Source organism: Ochotona princeps, chromosome 6, assembly GCF_030435755.1.
Source record: "Ochotona princeps isolate mOchPri1 chromosome 6, mOchPri1.hap1, whole genome shotgun sequence".
NCBI classification, from domain to species: Eukaryota; Metazoa; Chordata; class Mammalia; order Lagomorpha; family Ochotonidae; genus Ochotona; species Ochotona princeps.
In genome coordinates, this window is record NC_080837.1 from 82,219,850 (window position 1) to 82,239,769 (window position 19,920).

Consider the following 19,920-nt stretch of genomic DNA (forward strand, 5'->3'; position numbering starts at 1 on the left):
CTGAAATGCCTAGCACAGATTTTAAGGCAAACACAGGTCTAATAGCAAGATTTAAAGCAAGAACTGGACACTTCATAACGAAAAATGAGTAAAATGAGTATGATTGGGAAGATACAGTCGTTGAAAATATGTGCATGACTAGCAACAAAAACTTAACATGTATTAACTTTGAAAATAGCAGAACTGATTTCTTTATATGATAGTCTATTTTATTTTCAGTAGGATATCTGCTTCACAATAAATAATCCCCCTCTGAAGGGAAAAAGACATCATCAAAACACAGACTAGCACTGCTTTCTTTCTTATTTTTTAAATGTACCATTTGATATTTTTATAATGCTAATATTAACTAAAACACCAGAGAAGATTCAATTTAGTTCCTAGGTGCAATTCTAAGAATATAGTAATATCCTTCTCTTCTTCCAATATTATTGGTAATTATAGCTTTTAGCATCTATGTGAAATAAATAACTTATTCTGCGGATCTTTGACTTTAATCCTCTGTCAGCTGCAAATACTTCTTCCCATCCTGTTGGTTGTCTTTGCAATGCAGAAGCTCTTAGCTTGATGTATCTAATTTCTTGAGAAAGAGTAGAATTTTTTCTACTTTCTAGTTGTTGATTTTTTTTTTTATTTACCAAATGGGTGTTAATCCTATGATTGAGAAGCAAGCAGAAAGTATGCCACTGTAAAAACTTGAAAAAAAATTAGAAGGAGAGAGCGTGGGGAACACGGGCAGGTGGCGGGAGGTCGGGAAGAAGTTTCCAGTATGCTGCTAGAACTCTACGATGAAATACACGAAATTTGTTCACTTTATATGAGAAAATGATCTTTAAAAAAAGAATGCAGATATTCTGAAAGTTTTCTCCCGTATATAAAAGGAAAATAAAGAGGAAGAAGTATTAGTTACTTAGGCTAAAAGCATTGATGAAGCCAGTATTACAAAGAAAACAATGTTGTCTCAAATTACGTAAAGTCACAATATGACAGAAGTACGTCCTTTTAACACATTTATTTTAGAAATTATGGATAAAAGTGAACAGCAATATAAGGAAGATTTACATAACAAACTAATATTGAACATTACATTTTATTAAACTGATGCATTTGAGAGTTGAAAAATCTACATTATTTTAACTTGGGCTTAAATTATTGAGGCTGAATACGTTTTCTAAATTTATTTCTAAATTCATTTTTATATCTGAGTTAACTCTTCATATTTGTGGAAAGTTTATTCTCTAAGAACTTTTTGTGTGTTAAAATGGCCGAGAGTTTATTTGTTAAAACTGTTAAAATAATACTTTTAGAGTTATCATTTGCCTTTTGGTTTTACTTACACTCGCGAGGCTTATTTCAGGTGTAATATACAGGTGCTGAGCTCTATCAGTTTTGGGGGAGACTATTCTCTTTTAGAAAAGATGAGGGAGTGAAATGTTAGAGAGTTAGGATAGCGATGGCGGAAAGCTCGGAATGTGGTTCAAGCCGAAAGAGAAAAGGAAGAAAAAACCCAAAGAGTAAGTTCCCCAAATGGCCTAAGGGTGGCACAACATTTTCCCCAAACAACAAACGGGATTCGTTTTCTGTGCCACCTCAAATGTGGATGTGACATTTCTGGGCAGCACACTCAAGAACAAGATCCATTAGAGGAACACTACCTCCTGTGCCAGTGCTGATCATCTGCTGCTCCCAGAGGTGGACACAGGAAAACCCACTGCTCCGAAATGGGGGAGAGTGGGATACAGTAACCCGATCTTTGCCCGAGTGTGAACCCTACATGCGCGCATGCACTTGTGTCCCTGGACTGTCTGAATGGCTGGAACAAGCTGCTGTGTCACTTTCCTCATTTTGTTCATTTACGCATTTGTATAAATAATATAAGTAGAGGAACAAATAGATGAAGTGATAAAGTTTTATGTCATGTAAAAGGTCTTCAAAAATCTAATTCTTCATGAAAGATATAATAGACTGTTGTAAACCACAACAAAGAAGCTCATGGAAGATATAGATCATGAAAAAGCTCTGCATGGGTTAGAATAACTTCTGCACCAAAATAAAGTTATCTTTTAATTTCGCTTTGCCACAAACTTCTTAAAGTCACCTAGTATTTAAAAATGTGTTTTAATTATTTTCAATTTGCTTTTAAAATATTCTTCGCTGTTGGCTTTTATGGGGGAAGTTCATGTTTTTGTATTACCACAGGTATAACTGGTCATGGTGAATACATTAAATGGCTTTGATTTTGGGATTTGTTTCAGTGTCCAGGGCTGGCTTTTAAACTTATTATTTAATTTCCACTTATTTGAGGGCATTATGCAACAAACACCCAGGTCTGGGCCAGGCTGAAGGTCGGAGCCATGCAGGTCTCCTGTGCGTGTGCCAGGGAGCCAGGCATGTGCGTCGCCACCTTTTGTCTCCTAGGTGACACTAGTGGGGAGCTGAGACTGGAGGATGAGCTGGGACTTGAACTCAGGCACTCCGAGTTGTGTTCTGCATGGGGTCTTTGTCACTGTGCCAAATGCCCGCCTCCAGGGTCATTCTGGAGGGGACAGCTGATCGTCATTCTAATGGGGATGATTCTGTCCCACAGACAGCAGCCTGGTTGTTCCCAACAAAGCAGTCTCCTTTGATTGCTTCATAAGCAACACCCCGAGACCACAGAATCATCGGACGGGAATTCGGAAATCTCTGTAGAGATGGAGCTATTCATCTGGCCCTGCCTTTTCATAGACAAGGGATTCGGGGTGGCAGATATTCCCAGCCTGCCTTCTGCAGAATAGCTCAAGTGGAGTTCTGGTGTGACAGAGTGCCTCTGTGGACTCAGAGACAACCCAGACATACTCCTAACAATCGGTGATCTCTCTCGCCTTGGGATCTGGGGCAGCCCTGAGGTTTCAGCTGGGTGACTGGAGTGCTGGCTCCATGCAGCCATCCTCAATGCAGTGACCAGGAACCTTGTCTGATGGGAGGCAGTGAAGAACTGACCCATTTCCTTGAGTGTCTAAAGTCCACTGTGCCAAGTCCTGTTTGGGTGACAGATACAGTTTGGCCTGCAGTCTCAAGGCCCAGGGACTTATCCAGAGGTGTCTGCTACACACCTGTTCTGTGCAGCAGAGAGAAGGGCCATGAGCACAGGCAATGGCTCTATGTGAAAACAGCACTTGAATCCACAACTTCCAGCCACCTGTCCAGGACATGAACCCTCAGCTCCATCACTAACTGCAAAGCCAGCCTGCTCAAAGTCAGACTTGTGGGAATTCAAATTGTGTTCTCTAATGACAGTCTAGGAAGCCAAGTAGTAACTTCCACATCACTTAGCCCCAAATGGCCAGGACACGGTGAAGAAATGGCAGTGTCACTAACTTGTGTCCCTACTTCCAACATAGGACCAACCAGAGAAAGCTGAGTCCTTCTCCCTAACCAGTCCTATGGGCGGTCCTGATTCTATTTCTTTTTTTTTTTTTTTTTTTTCTAATTTGGAAGTGTCAAATTTATTTTCCATTCTATAGTTATTTGTTTGTGCATATATATACATATATATAGAACTTGTGTATATGCTATACATATGTATGTGCATATACAAATAACAGAATATATAAACAATAGAATATGCATATAAGCCAGAAAACAAAATATATATATATTTATAAATTTTTATGTCTACTATGTTACTATCTTCACCAATTTACATAATTTTATTTATCTATTGTTTCTGAATTTTGAGGATTTCTATTTCTTGGCTCAGTCTTCTCTTTGCCCTGTGAGGCTCCCCATCTCCTCTGCTGCCACCTGCTGGTGGTGCGGCTGCTGACCTCCATACTGCTGCAAGTCCAATGGGCTGTAGCCTGTGGCAGCTCTCAAGTGGCCTTGTCTTTGCTCATTTCCACAACACAGTGAGACCAGGGATGAGGCTGGAATGCTGGGACACAGAATCAGTGAGGGGTCCAGAAAGGAGGTCAAAAGCCAGGGACACCTGGGAGAGCAAAGGATCCCGCATTCTTCCCTGGAATCCAGTGTGCTGTTCCTTCTCGCTGAACCCAAGGTTACTGATAAGAACAAGAGAAAAAAATCCATGTGGCCTCAGCTTGGACCTCACTGCTGGAAGGGGTTGTGTGAGTATTTTGATTCATTTTCGTTACCTACAGTCTGGAAAAAGACTTTTTTTTTTTGATGGGGATGGTAAAATAACCAGAATTGGGTGAAAATGTTCTTTGAGGATACCTGAATATAAGCCCACTCCGATTTGCTCTGATCCAGGTGACTTGACTTGACTTTTGTCAACAATAAAGAATTCAGGGTTTCAGTGTGCGTGTGTGTGTGTGTGTGTGTGTGCATGTGTGCGTGCTTGGGGGATGGGTGTTCTGCATACGGAGAATGCTCCTCTGTTTAGCACCCATTGACTCCTAGCTTTTGCCAGGCTCAGGGTTTCCCCCACCCCTACACGAGTATGAGTTTATGCAAAAACCAATGGTTTCTTGTGAGCACTTGCTGTTTGCGCTCTGTTTTCCTTTTTAATATAAGTTTTATTTCTTACGATGTTTACATAATTGATTAGGGTAGAAGAATCAGGATTAGGGGAAAATGGATGAGACCGTTGTTTCCAAATTTTTCTTTTCGCTTCTTGTATCTGGGGGAAAAGGGGAGATTGGGGTAGAAGCCACACCCAGGCTCCCAACTGTCTCAGTAGCTGGGGATGGGGAATGGGTTACCAAATGTCATTCCAGGGTCCCCAGTGTTCTGCTCAAGTGGTTTCAATGATTCTGAAGTGCCATCAATCTCACTGCTCCAAGGATGAGGAAATCCCTCCAGATCTGGGATCACATCAAAGGAGGTTGCTTTGGGGATCCCCAAAACTGAACCACTGGACTCAGAACTCAACCATGGGGAGAATTGCAGGATCTGTGGTCTGACCATGGAGTGCGTGTGTCAGAACTGGGCCTCCTTGGTAGCTTAGACGGAGCAGTGGATGGATACCCAGATGCACATGGAGGGTATGGCACTCCAGTGGGGTCTGCAGAGGACATCTGCTACCAGTGCAGAGGAAGGAGGGCAGAACAAATTGGTCAGCTAATTGTTGACAGCAAATATCTGGGCGAGTGGATCCTCTAAGATGGATTATGTCAGCCAATGGACCTTGGAGGGATTTCCTCATCCTTGGAGCAGTATGGGGTCCAGCTCAGTCTGTTACCCACACTTGCAGGTACTGCTGCCTGGACCAGCCTGGCCTATTCCCAACCCTAGTACTCATGAGTGTCAGAGAGCTCCATGGTCATACCTAGTTCAGCCTGTCACCACTTCCAGCTCTTAAGCAAACCAGCAGAAATTGCTGTTCCACAGCGTGGTCCCACATACCCCCACAGAACCTGCCCCCAGATCTGGTTCTCTTTTGTGCTAGTCAGTGTCATGACCCAGCCTGACATTCCCCATCCCCTGTTTTGAATCTCAGTGGCGGGTACTGTAATCTAGCCCTGCCAGGCAGGCCCCCAGGCCTAGCTTTATTGTGGGCTGGAGCGTGGTAGTCAGTGATGGTCCATGCTAACAAGCCCAGCTCATGTCTCCCATGTGGGCTGGTGGGTTTCATGGGTCTGACTCTTAAAGACCTTCCAGTTTATCCCCTCCATATCACTTGGCTTGAGCACCCGCTTATCTGCAAATACAGGAGCCTTGTCGATGGAAGTCATTCCTCACCTACAACACACTCCCTCAGCAGTCTTCCCACACATCCCCTTTGTCCTTTCCACTAATCATTCCATGGTCTCTGTGCCCAGGAATGCTTGGATTCCCCAGCCCAGCCTTCCTAAGCTCAATCTTTCAGTGGGGTGGTGTGCTGGCCAGGAGTTCTGCCTGCCTGCCCACTAACTCCTGGCATGTGTGCTGACCCAGGACCCTACTCCTCCACACACCCCAAACCCAGGCCCAATCAAAGTTCCCCAATTCCGGTTCACCAACATATCCCCCATATGTTATCCTACATCTCTCTCCACCTTCCCCAACGCTGCCCAGACCAAGGACATGGGGAAATCCCAAGGCTTGGCCTGCTTGCTTGGACACGAGCCCCCAGGTTTCTGCACACCCCTGCCAGCTCCATCCCCCAGGCCATCTGCAAACCCACACCCCCAGACCTCCACAGGTGTGCTGCCCTCCTGCTCAGGCACAGAATGCTTTGTTTTCAATGGTTTTCCAGTTCATTGATCTATAGAATGTTGGCTGAACAAAAGCCATTGGCAGGTGGGCTTTCTGGATTTATTTTCATCTGAGTTCATTGAGCAGCTGCACTTTTAAGGTCTCCTGATTCTAAAAGTACAGATCTCCGGTCTTGCTCATACCCACAGAGCTGGAAGTCCTGGGCAGTGGACTCTGTCTCTGGAGGCTTTTCAAGGGAACTGGTGTTGGAGAGTATCTGTGTGTCTATGCCACGTGGCCTCCATGATAGCTGACGGAGAAGGGCTTTATTATGAAGGAAGAAACTTGGGAAAGTTAAATGGATTCCCCCAGGTCACAGTCGGTTAACAGCAGCTATAACCTGTGGAGGAGAATGATGAAGCAATTTCAATCTGCGAGGCTTGCTGAGGCTTTGGGTCAAGTGTCTATTATTTGCAACTCATAAAAAGAAGTCACTTAGTGAATACGATGTGGTCCTTGGTCTGCAGTTCCTGGAATAGGATGGGAAACCTGGTAGTATTTCTCAGGGATTCCTTCCTCCACGTGTGGCTCCTGGGCAGCCGGGCATCCGGGTCTTGGAGATCGGGGCCTTAGCCAAGTTGGGGTGCAGGGTACTGCAGTTGTCTTGTGGGTGACCTGGTGGCAGTAACAGTGGTTTTCACCTTCTCACCATCTTCAAACCGAGGTTCCATTGCATTCTGTTTCCCTGCTGGTCTAGAGAATTCTGTGGAGACCAAAGTCACGACCAAAAAATCCTGTCCATGCCATTTCAAATAACCTGATCAGGAAAACCTCTTTCATCCTCCTTACCCCATTCCTTCCTTTTCTGGTTTATTTTATTTTATTGCAGTCATGCTGCAGCATGCATGCGAGAGGGAGAGAGAGTGCTGGGAGGAGAGTCTGAGTTGAAGCTTTGTGACAGCACCAGTAAGGGGGTCCCATGCTGGATGCCCCCCAGCCCCCCAGCCGAAGGAGCCGCCTTCTCCTCACACTGCTATTGAGACGGACCCAGTGGCCTTCCAGGCAGAGAAAATAAAGATGAGGCAAATACCACGTTGGTGTAAAACCTTCACTGGCTTGAACAAATGTGTTATAAAGCATAGTAGTGTAGTCATGCATTGCTTGCTTTCTGAGAAATGTATCATTAGGTGACTTGGTCATTGTATGAACATCAGAGTATGATTACACAAACTAGGCAGCCCTGATGTGTGTCACCAGGCACTGTAACCTCATGGCACTGCCCTATAGTACGTATGGTCCATCCTTGACTGGAAGCGTTGTTGGGAGGTGTGTGACTGTACCGGGAGATAATTAAGTTTTGCTGAATCAACACACTCTTGGCTCTCTTGCTGTCTCTTTCACTCCCTTGGGGTTCCCAAGCCCCATGGCCCACCTCAGTGAAGCAGGTCTGTCTGCGGGCACAGAGGCTGTCCGTTCTGTGCTATCAGACCCCAGAAGTAGCATCTGTTTGCTTCTTTCCATGAGATCTTCCAAAGCAGCAGGGCTGGTCCTTGCCTGGAACCGCTGGCCTGGGCTTCAGGGATTCTTTCTGTGGGTTTCCTATTAGGATGGACACAGGCCATCACAGGCTTCTTGACTCTGTCTGGCTTTTTTTTTTTTTAACTTGCTCAAAGTTTCTTATTGGAAATCTTTTTTCGTGAAGCTTACCAGGAGGTGTTCCTTACTAAGTGACCTGAGATGTGATGCCCACTAATTGCTTCCTAGTGTACTGCGCTGCAGCTCTGGGCTCTGACCTGTGCCGACTGCCAGGTTGGCATGTGGGCCCTGGAATTCTCTGCTGCACTTCAGTGAAGGCAGAGGAACAGAAAACAGACTCATCCACGAGTTGCTCGTCCAAGCAGAGCAGTATAGAGAAGGCCTGTGAGCCAAAAGGGCGAGAAACTGAAGCATGAACATTCTGTTTGGTCAACATGCAGCTGTCATCTGCTTTCGCCACATGACACAGCATCTTGAGAATATGTTTGGGTCATTTGCCCTCTAGTTTGGATGATAAGTTAGTGCTTGATTTGAAGGCGATCCTTCCATATTCAACTGCTGTAGGGTCTCATGTGTTGTATCTGAATCATTGGCATTAGAAGCGACGTGGGAACAGGCATGTCATGGCTGACTGTTTGCAACACTCTTGATCCTGGGAAGGGTCTTTTCGTTGGGTGTGTGTTTTTAAGAATTATGGCTGAGCTGAAAATGAATATCCCCAGTAGTCAGAGTAGTTAGAGTGAGAATGTGAAGTTGTTCCCTGGAGCCAGGAGGCACCGTCCTTTCTCCCCAGCATGAAAGGGGCTTGCCTCACCCTTCCCAGCTCACCTCGAAAGGCCCTAGAGACACGATACCACACATGAGCAAGGGAGGAGCCAACCCTTAAGGTTGTCTTATAGGGGGAGGAGCAGACCCGCACTGACCACGGTGCCCTTGGTCAGGGCAACTTGGCTCAGGACATGTTCATCACTCATCCTGACCGCCTGACTGGTTTGTGAGCCAAGCTCAAGGCCATTGCTGCTCTGTCCCACCACCGTTCCTCCCATGAAGAAAATGGGTCATCCACACTGTTATCCCCAGGAGGGGGTTTCACAAACCGTGTGGAGCAAATGGAAATAAAGGATAAGATCATTTTGATGTAAAAAAAATATTAACATCTTTGCATGAAAGGGGCCTTCAAAAAGTCTTGCAGAAAGTAAATGTCAAAGAAAACTCTGGATAATCTCAAAATTATTTTTTTACCTTAAATAATTTATTTTTATTGGAAAGGCAGATTTAGAGAGAATAGACAGAAAGGTCTCCTGTTCACTGGCTCACTCCCCAAGTGGCTGCAACAGCTAGAGCTGAGCTGATCCAAAGTCAGGAGCCAGGAGCTTCTTCTGGGTCTCCCCTAAGGGTGTAGAGTCCCAAGGCTTTGGGCCATTCTTCACTGCTTTCCCAGGCCACAAGCAGGGAGCTGGATGGGAAGTGGTGCTGCTGGGACATGAACTGCTGCCCATATGGGATCCCACCACATGCAAGCCGAGGATTTAGCCACTAGGCTGTCATGCCAGGCCCTCAAAACTTATTTATTTTTACACCAAATCAAATTTATTTTTTACTTCCATCTTGGCATAAGCACTCTGAAGTGCTCTCACACTGGTTTTAAATTATGCTGGGAGACCTGTGAGTGTGTGTGTGTATTCCTCTCTCAAAGTATGTTTTTTTTAAAAAAATTATTTATTTTTATTTTATTTGAAAGGCAGATTTTATGGTTCTGAGGGAGGGACAGGGTGGAGGGTACAGGCTTGGGGGCAGGGAGGATTCCAGCTGAGACTAGTGATCCCTGGCCCGGATGGGTACACAGAGGGTGGCAGTGTGAGCATGCTCAGAGCTGCCAGGGAGCAGAGGCAGCAGGAGGGAATTGAGCTCCGACCTCAGTTTGTAGCTTTCTTATAGCTCCCTCTACTCTCCAGCGGACAGACACGGGCTCTGTTTTCCAATTTTGCCAAAATTAAAACAAATATCAGCTCGAGTGGAAGGATGGTGAAATCATCGGTGCTGCAGACAAATTTTATGAGGCAATGCCCAAAGCAATCGGTAGTTCACAAATGGGTCACACATTTTAAGAATGATGTTGAAAATGAAACCAATAGTGGCAGACTAGCCATGGTCGCGTGTGAGCAAAGCATTAATCTGGCTTGCGCCCTAACTGAGGAGGACTGACAATTAGCAGCAGAAAAAACGGCCAAGACCATTGATGTCTCAACTGAGTCAGTTTCTATAAGTATGACAGAAAAAATTAAAGTGGAAAAGGCTTGCACTCCACGGGTGCCAAAATGTTGTGGGCAGATTAGGTGCACACCAAAGGAGCACTTTGGAAATTCTCCACAAATGGGATTGATAATCTGAAGCATTCCTCCTAAGAGTGGTCATGGGAGGTGAAACACGGCTCGGCCAGTAGGACCTTGAAGATAGAGCCCAACCAAAGCAGGGCTGTGGCCAGCAGAAGGTGGGCACGGTGCAAAGCAAAGAGTACATGTTACAGCACCTATGTTTTGGGGAATACCCAAATTAGTTTACTTATTGAGGTACTGGTGAGTCCAAGAATGAGAACATCTGCTTGTTAGGAGAATTGTTGGAGAAAGTACATCAACTCCTTAGCAGACAAGCTACAGTGGGGAGTCCCTGCTTGCCACAACCGAGCTTTCACCAAGCAGGAAGAGGACTTGCTGTGGGACCTCCTGAGCTTTGCACTTTACAGTCCTGAATTGGTTCCTTCTGGCTTGGTTTTGTTGCCCAATTTAAAGCATTTTAAATAGAACACATCTTTTTTTTTCTTGAGTTAATAACATTGGAAAAAAAAAAGATTCTGCATTGACATGGTTAGATTCCAGGATTGTCAGTTTTTAGGGATGGTCTAGAAGGCTGGTATCATTAGACACGAAAGTATGCTCAACTTGATGAAACTAATGTTGAAAAAGAAACTTGTGTTTTAAATTCTTTTGAGGGACATAGAGATCAAGATAGAGAACTGCCATCTGCCGATTCACTCCTCTGAAGTTTGCCATGGGTGGGACGCAGAAGCAGGTATCTGGCCTTCTTTGTGTCTCAAGGGGGTGACAGGAGCTCAGTGCTGCCCCTCAGGGTCTGCTGTGGCAGAAAGCTAGAGTCAGGAAGCAGAACTGAGCATTGAACCCAGGCACTTTAATATGGAACTTGGGTGTCTTAACCTGTGGCTTAACCCAAATGCCCACCTTGCGTTTTTAAACTGTAGGTCTAATCCTATTTTCCATGAGCTGCACAAAGTCCTCTGTTGTGAGGGATCAGCTGTTCACAGGATTATGGTGATGGAGGACATGTACAATCTGCAAGCCCCAGTGTCCTGGACGGCCAGTGGTATGGTCTAGCTCAGATCTGAAGGCCTGAGGACTAGGGAATTCTGGGACAGATCCCCCTCAAGTGTGGAAGCCCCAGAACCAAGAACATAGTGTTCGAAGGGCAGGAAAGGAGAGAGAACCAGGTCAAGGAGAGGGGGCAGTGCCACTTCTCTGTGCTTTGTCTGTCTGTTGTACTCAGGTCCTCAGTGGACTGGATGATGCTCCTGCCTCTGTTGCACTTGGCACTGGGGGAGGACAGATTTTCTTGACTTAGTCTGCTGATCAACTTGCTAATCTCTTTCAGAAACATCCACATGTTATTATGCTTAAGAAATACCCTCAGAAGTACATGTAGACATGATGCTTTACCTGCTGCCTGGGCATTCCTTGGGCCAGTCAACTAACATGCAAAATCACCCATCACACTGACCACATCTGCTGCTGGTGTGAATCCTGTGAAGCAATTCCCTCTGGAAGGGATGGCCGTCAGTCCCGGGGACTGTGCTCCTACCAGTTCCAATTGGAGTGGGATATTCTGAGATGGCCGGAAGGGCCAGCAGGATTCAGGATGAAGAGTCAGGAAGAGAGTTCCTCTCTTTGGCATTTACTGTGCCCCTCTCACTAGTTGACTTGTTTGCTCAGCAGACGCCTGTTGAGTTCCCACTCTGTGCTCGCTCTGGGCACCTGGGACCCAGAGCTATGAGAAATGGCCTTTTCATTGTGCCTCCATTCTAGTGTGGCAATACGTCAGTGAACAACACACTTTATTCCAGTTTAGGATGTAACAAGTGCCATTCTAGAAATACAGAAGAGGAAGTGTGTGGTTGTGGCAAGAGTTCTGATGGGAAAGGATGGGGTGAGGATGTGTAGCATGGGAAGACAGTTTAATGATGAGTAGAGTGAGACACCCCTCTTTCAGTCCTAGAACCAAGAACATAGTGTTCCAAGGGCAGGGAAGGAACCTGAAGATGAGAGGGAAGACATGGCCAGGTGGGGAGCAGCCAGCGAAAGTCCTCTCAGAGCAACTGAGGAGCAGTGACGGTGCCGTAGTGGGACGGTAGGGAGCCCCACCCACCTGGTCCTGGCTGGACCCTAATTTTCTGCAGGTACTGTGTATACACAGCTCACCTGTCTCACAGGTGCAGGAGGATCCACTCACATGGCTGACTGATGTGCGTGCCGGTGCCTGGGGCAAAGCAGATGGCGGCCAAGCTTCTGTGAGGCCTCCCCCGCTGCTCTGTGGGGATGACCGACTTTCAGCACAGGTGAACCATCCCTCTCCACCTCTGTGACATGGATGGTGCTGGGGCCGGCTTCATAGGTGAGCATGCCACCTGTGCATTCCCACGGCTCCGGTGCTCAGGAGGACCCTGTACTGAGATGCTCTGCTGTGATCCCCTTAAAAAGTATTCCTTAATCCTGTCTTTGAGCTCGTATTTGCTTAGCGATGCCTGCCGAGACAGTGGAGCATGAACACGAGTGGAGGAGATACATGTGGTGTGCATACATACTGCAGTTACTTTCCTCCAAGCATGGAGCTCCAGTGCGCCCCTGGTGGTGGGAGGCCAGCAAGACTGAGTCCAGGTGAAGTCTTAAAGAGGGGTGCCTCAGGCTGAGTCCATTCAAACTAGAATTTGCTTGGAACTCAGAGAGGACACTGCTGCGGGCGTGAGCATCAGTGACCAGGACCGCGGCACACCATCTGAGTCTGGCTGCCGTCTGCATTAGAGCTGCCCATGAGGACACAGCAGGAAGGGAACTGGTCTTTGTTCAGCCTTCCTGGACTCATCCGTAAGCCAGAGGCCGAGATCCTCAGCAGAGAACACTGATGCTGAGTTGGTTTTGTGTAGTTTTTTTTTTCCAGTGACAGGTTTAGGGTCATGGTATCTACATAGTTGTAATTCTTCTTAATTCTGTCATCAGCTGGTGGGAGAAAAATCTATAGGACAGTGGATTTAATGAAATATGGATTCTGGAGTTTCAGTGACTTGGCTTTGGAGCTAAATGGCCTGTGTCATTAGTTAGCATTGCCCCATGTACAGATGAAGGGTGAAAACTCCAGCTAGTGTTTAAGACTTAATTTTCTTACATTAGAATGTAACACACAGCAAATAATAATGGCAAGGTCTTTATGTATACGGAGGGATCTTTCTATCTGCTGCCTTTAGTGACACTTGCGTTCTTGCGTTCTTAACAAGACTCTCCCATTGCAGATTCCATAGCCAGTGCCAGCAGCCCAGCTGGAACGCAGTGCCTGGCGTCTCACAGACTGCGATACCAAGGTTCCCACCACGGATGTGGTCCTGCTTCCTAAGCCATGGTTTCTCCCACTTTTCATGTCAGTGACCAAGGAGAAAATCCCCAAACTTCAGATTCCATATGGGGTCCATTCTCCTTGAGAAAAAGGAATCATTTCAGTGGCTGTAGAACGGAGTGCGCCAGAATGCACACATAACTTTTTTTTTTTTTTTTTAAGATTTTATTATCATTGGAAAGCCGGATATACAGAGAGGAGGAGAGACAGAGAGGAAGATCTTCCGTCCGATGTTTCACTCCCCAAGTGAGCCACAATGGGCCGGTGCGCGCCGCTCCGATGCCGGGAACCAGGAACCTCTTCCGGGTCTCCCACGCGGGTGCAGGGTCCCAAAGCTTTGGGCCGTCCTCGACTGCTTTCCCAGGCCACAAGCAGGGAGCTGGATGGGAAGTGGAGCTGCCGGGGATTAGAACCGGTGCCCATATGGGATCCCCGGACGTTCAAGGCGAGGACTTTAGCCGCTAGGCCACGCCGCCGGGCCCCACACATAACTTTTAAAAGTAACATTCCTTGTAATCTAAGCACGTAGTAGAAACAAAAAAATATGGATCTTCTCTTGACTGCAAACGTGATGGGAATGTCCGTAGTGGGTTTAGACTATCCTCTAATGGTCATCTGAATAGTGGAGGAAAAGGATACAATGTATGTCATTGTCTTCTGCAATGGCCCCTGGAAACTTCACAGTTTTTTTCACCAGGGCATCTCAGCACCGGCTCATCTCAGCACCGGCTCTTTGGGACTAGAGGGAAAAAAAAAAAAGTCCTGGTTTGAGTTGTCTTAAAGAAAAAAAAAATCCTTCCCTTTGAACACTAGAGGTCACTCTGCAACAACAGATGTGAGAGAGAGGGCCCTGGGGCTTGGAAGGTCAGTGCTGCTAATCTGTGTAAATCGGTGAACCAGGAGCCAAATTTGTCTCTCATTATGACTTGCTTTGATGCAGCCCCACTCCTATTAAAAGTTTACCTCTTCTCTGCAGAACTGTGGACGTGGCGGCACCGACACTGAAAGCCAGCACCTCCACGAAGCCGTGGGGCTGTGCAGGCACTGGGACCACAGGCATGGCTCTCCCTGTTTCGAGGTGCAGCAGAGCCCCTGCCATGGGGGTACCCAGTGGCTACATGCATTTCTATATGGGACTCAAGTTGAGACTGAATAGAACCAGGATACGGGGGATTGAGGACACCAAGTGGCACAGACTGAGGAGGATTGTCATCAGCATTGGCAGGATCTCTCTCGCCTGCTGGATGGAAATGTGTCCCAGGCTGGTTCTGCAGCCAGGGCATGGATTAGCATGACTGCCATCCTTGGGGGATCGGAACCCCTCTGAAATGGCTTACTAAGCAGCCATTGGAATCCTGAGGTGACTCCTTTGAATTCACTGTCCTTTGGTTGGTTAGCCTCTCAGTGGAGCAGGAATTTCGTGTGCCATTGCACGCAACAACCTGTGCTTCATCTCGTTCTATTGGCTATAGCTTCGGCAGCAGCTTGTTCTCTGCCTTCAGAGAGCTGAGCAGACAGAGAAGGCCCAGCTAAGACTCCATGGTGGAGAGGACCAATGCCTGCTCTCACCTTGTGTGACACTGATGGGCCACAGCTGGCTCTGGCTCCTTCCACCTGGCAATGATGGCCAGTCTAGGAGGACAGCAGGCCTGGTGAGCCAGTCGGTGTCTTCGGGAACTCCAGCAGGCTTACTCACCCCACCTAAGTTCCTTGGAGTTGGACTCTGGGCTGGACTGGGCTTTCTGTGTGTCTTCTGCTTGGGTGTGGAGCACGCCAGGTGGCAGATGTCATTATTGTCCATAGGAAGATAAGGAAAGTGAGCTGTGGTCACTTATCTCTGCCCCAGACACCTCCACTGATCATTGATTTCCAATGGAGCCCGTCAGAGTCACAGCATTGGGTCACTGGGGCCATACCCACAGGCTGCAAATGTCAGCACTGGCTGCCTTCCTTGTGTCCTTGTCTGACCCGGGAAATGAAGGGGGGTTGCTTTACCACAGGGGCATGCTGGCTTGAGCTCTGCCATGCCACGCTCCACTTCTGATGCTGTCACCAGTCACAGGCACATTTGTCTTGCTGTGCCTGAATTTCAGTGTGAAAAGCTCCAATCAGTCTCCTGTTCTCTATCAGCAGGAATGCCATTTAGAGAGGAGCTGGGGACAAAGAAGAAAGTGACTGATTGAATTGATTAACCATGATGACATCCCCAGAGTCCATGAGTGGTAACTGTGACTCAGGAGTGTGGGGCCTCTCATGCATGGCCCTAGACTGCCATGTCCGGGTAGAACTAGCTGTGATCACTGTGGGGCTGCGGGAGCCAGCACCTGTGGGAACAATGCCTGGGCCAATGTGTGGCCTCCTAACAGTCCTGGCAGTTGTGGCCTCTGGCTGGGCTCTTGCTGGTGGTCTTGTGAACCGCGCCTCCCGGCTTCACTCCCCGGTGTGGTCATTGGGGCTCACGCTGCTCAGTGACTGCTATAGAAGCCCAGCATCTGGGGTTGCAGGTGTGTCAGCACCAGAGCTGGTATCTGTGCAAGTCTCTTGGCCACCAAGGTCCCTGTGTTCCCAGAAACTGCAGATACGGGAGCTGGGAGGGCAGAATGGAGCCCAAGCCTGCTGGGAGTAGAAGGAGTATCCTGAAGGAGGGAGATCCCTTGCCTTGTGCTTGGGGGTGGGTGGAGCAGATGCTTGAGCCAGTGGCATTTGGAGGTTCACAGTGCAGGCTGGGGGTGGGGAGAAGCTCGGGATGCCGCTGCATGCCGAGGTCACAGGCCACTCTCACTGGACTCAGTGCAGGGTTCTGGGAGATGGGTGTATTTCTGTAGGGATAAAAGCTCTCAGTGCCTTCTACTTCATGAGGGCAAACTGGGGAAGCTCCTGGGCCAAGCAGGTATCATCTTGCATTCCCTTGTGGTGCTCACGCATCCTCTCCATGGACACTGTGCCCAGGGGTTGGGCCTCTCCTTGGGGACTCTAGAGCTGGCCCTGTGCCGCGAGGCTTTTTGACTGGCTATAGGCAGGAACCATGTATGCGTGCCTTCATAGAGTGTGTGCCTAGTTGGAGACCCTGTAGTTTCAACTGAGGAAAGAACCCCACATGGTAGGTGTTCAGTATTACAGGGGAGTATTCATGAAGTGTTTGGGAGGCCACACATGCTTTAAAAATGTCTTTGCATTGAAATCAATTTGTTAATTTGCTTTCCTCTTTCTTTTAAAAATTATCTTTATTAGAAAGTCAAGAGAAGGAGACAGAAAGATCTTTCGTCTGCTGGTTCACTCCCCATGTGGCTGCATCTGTCGGAGCTGAGATGATCTGAAGCCAGGAGCTACAAGCTTCTTCTGGGTCTCCCACATGGATGCGGGGTCCCAAGGCTTTGCGCCATCCTGGATTGCTTTCCCAGGCCACAAGCAGAGCGCTGGATAGAAATGGAGCATCTGGGACATGAACCTGCACCAACATGGGATCCCAGTGCATGCAAGGTGAGAATTTAGTGACTAGACTATTACACTGGACCCACTGTTACTATTTTATGCATATTGTACCCGTATTCCATTTTTGAAAAAAAAGTTTTTCATTTGAAAAGCAAGAGTATAGAGAGAAAGAGATGGGGATTGGAGAGGGAGGGTTCTTCCATCTGCCGGTCTAATCCCAAAGTAGCTCTCAGCGTTCCCTCTCTCTCTCAATATTTATTTACATTTTCCCTGTTCAAACAAGCAAGTTGGTGTGAAGGGATGGTGTGTGAAATCCTGGAGCCACAGGTCCAGTGAAGCTTAAGTGTCCTCTAGAGCCCATGTCTCAGAAGTACTTTGCTTTCCAGACCACCTGTTGCTTGACGGGGGTGCATCCTGCAGCCCAGCGCTGGGAGGTGAGCTCACCCCTGGGCTGCTGCGGCCGAGGTGCAGGCCGGGCCCCGTGTGGCCAGCATCTCAAGAACTCCACATGCTGAAAGCTCTGGGCCATATACTGCTGCCTTCTCCTCACAGCCCACAGAGCAGCAGGGTAGCCTCACAAGCGCTAACCTAGTCAGGCTATGAGGCAGACCCCTTGTACAGGGAGATGGGGGTAGGGAGCCACAGAGAGCTGAGGGTCCAAGCCCAGGAGTGGAAGGGAGGGGAGCAAAGTTTCCAGCAAATTCTTCTTGATCTTGTGTGTTGCTAAGCCTGAAAAATCCAGTGCTGTGGGTTCTGAAGTGAGGCGCAAATTTGCCCTCTAGATCTATGGCATGAATGGGGCATCTGGTGTTTAAAGGAGAGGGATGGGGCACTGATTCCAGAAACGCGCTGGAGCCTGCCCATTTTGGCTCCCAGGTTAAGAATGATCGTGAGTAATGGAAAGTATAGTGTGATCATGGATTTGGCTGTTTCCTGTCACTCTTCTAGCTTCACACAGTGTGTTGTTAAAGACCCGTTCCTGAGCTGTTATTGGGTATGGGCAAGTGGGCCTGACCTTGGAGGACACAGGGAGTGAAGGTGTCCAGTGGGAGCCCAGTGGCCGCACGCACACTGCCTCTGGCAGAGCGGCTGGGCCTCCTCTGAGCTGCAGGGCTGGCTGCCCCTCCTGGTTCCCTGTATCATTGATTCACATCTTCCCCTACTGGAGAGATCATTAAGAGAATTGGTTTACAAGGTTCTTGCTGAGTGTTTGGCTGTGGGAGAGAGAGTCAACAGACGCTCGATAGAGCTGTAACATATGATGCTATAGCCGATGCTTAATGAGGCCAGTGAAAACAGGGAAGCAAGATTAGCTGCAGATAAATGAATGTGCCCCGCACTGATTCGGGAGTTGGCTGTCTTGGGTTTGATTTACTTCTAGAAAGAGCAGATGTTCCGTCAGTTGTAGCAAAGTAGCTCTGACTAATCTCTTTGTGGAATTTGCCTCGGTGCCTGAAAAGGGTGGAAAAACACATTATGGGTAGCTTCTTATGGAGAACTGTAAAAGGATAAAATAGAAAAATGGAAGTGACTGGCGTTGCACTGCTAATAGCAGTGCACAAGGAGAGCGCGTGGCTGTGAGCGCTGAGTTGTGCTGTGCTATGGGAGCCACTGCTGTTAGCACATGGGGCCTTCGGGGAAGTGCGGACAACTCACCGCCACTTGGTTAACAGGAGGAAACAAGGACAGGAACATAATGGCTTCTCCAGTGTCACACACTCAGGGGATTTGGCTGTTTGACCCTGCATCTTCTGAGGGCAAACGATGATATCACAAAGTTTTTTCCTTTGGAAGTACATGCAGTTTTCTCTCTCTCTCTCTCTCTCTCTCTCTCTCTCTCTCTCACTCACTCACTCGCACACACACACACACTGTGGCCTGTGCTCTGTGTTTTGTCACAGAATTTTACATTGTGTTTCTTAGACACAGTGTTGTGGTAGCTGCTCTGTGTTCTTGCAGCATGGAGGGCTGTGATTTGAATGTGTCTCGCAAGTTCACATTTTGAAAACTTGATTGCCAGTGCTGCAATGTGGAGAGGTGGTGACTTTAAGAGATGATGAGGCCATGGGGCTGTGCCTGGGGGCTGGACGGAAGCTGTCATCACAGAAGATGGATTGAAGGAGGGCCATTCCCTTTCCTTGTTCTTCTCTGCCTTCCCCCTCTGTCACAGAGTGATATGGCTCACAGGTGCCTGCCACATCTCAGCACCTCTGTCTTGCATGCTTAACCTGCTGGGAGCTGAGAATGAGTATTTGTTGTCTCTGAGTTAACCAGCCTTGAGTATTCTGCTCCAGCAGCGTGGGAGAGAGTGATGGGGGTCCAGCAGATGGTGTCCAACACCCATTTCCCAACGTACAGTGTTTATACTCTTTCCAAGTGGCATTGGCTCATTTTCTAACCAGTGCTGAAACACACTCCAGTTTTGCGGATATGCGTCTGAGTGAATCCGCAGTACTCTGTCCAGTTGAATCCTTCAAGTCAGGAAAGGTGGGCGCTGTCACCAGCCTTGGTGTTCACGTAGATTCTTCCACAGGCTTAACTGCGTCATGGGCTTTGTCATGATGATGACATAAAGGGGTTGGTTGATTGCTAGTTTCTAATGGCATTTAGCTCTACTGGAAGGTGTATGACAATGCATTTGATAGGAGGGAAGACAAGCCCCTTGATAGCTCTAAAGAACCCCAAGAAGGTCCACGCAGAGGCTGTTTCCCTCCAGTCCTCGCAGGGCTCCCAGGACTGGGAGTTTGGAGTGGTGCCCACTGAGAAGCACTCTACATGGGCAGTCTTCTCTTGTTTCTTCTTATAAACTTGACTTTGGTTGATGTTGTTTTATGGAGCAACATGGCTTCCACTGTGTTGTCAACTGTAACTGAGAAATTGAGGGCTTGCTGCTCCAACCCTTTGGCTATGTCTGAGCCCTTCATATCTGTCGCCCTTGCTCCTGGCACCTACCTCCCAGGGCTCTGCCTCAGGGACGTCACAGCTTATGGGAGAGATTTGCAGAACACTCCCAGTTCTGTGAGGACACTGTGGCCGCCCTCCCAGGAGGATGCTCGGGGTGACAACAAGGGACAACAGGACTCTGGAGGAATGGCCTCTGACTTCTTCCATGTGCCCAGGGACCAGAGGGAGCTCTCAGGGAATTTTTTTTTATTTTAA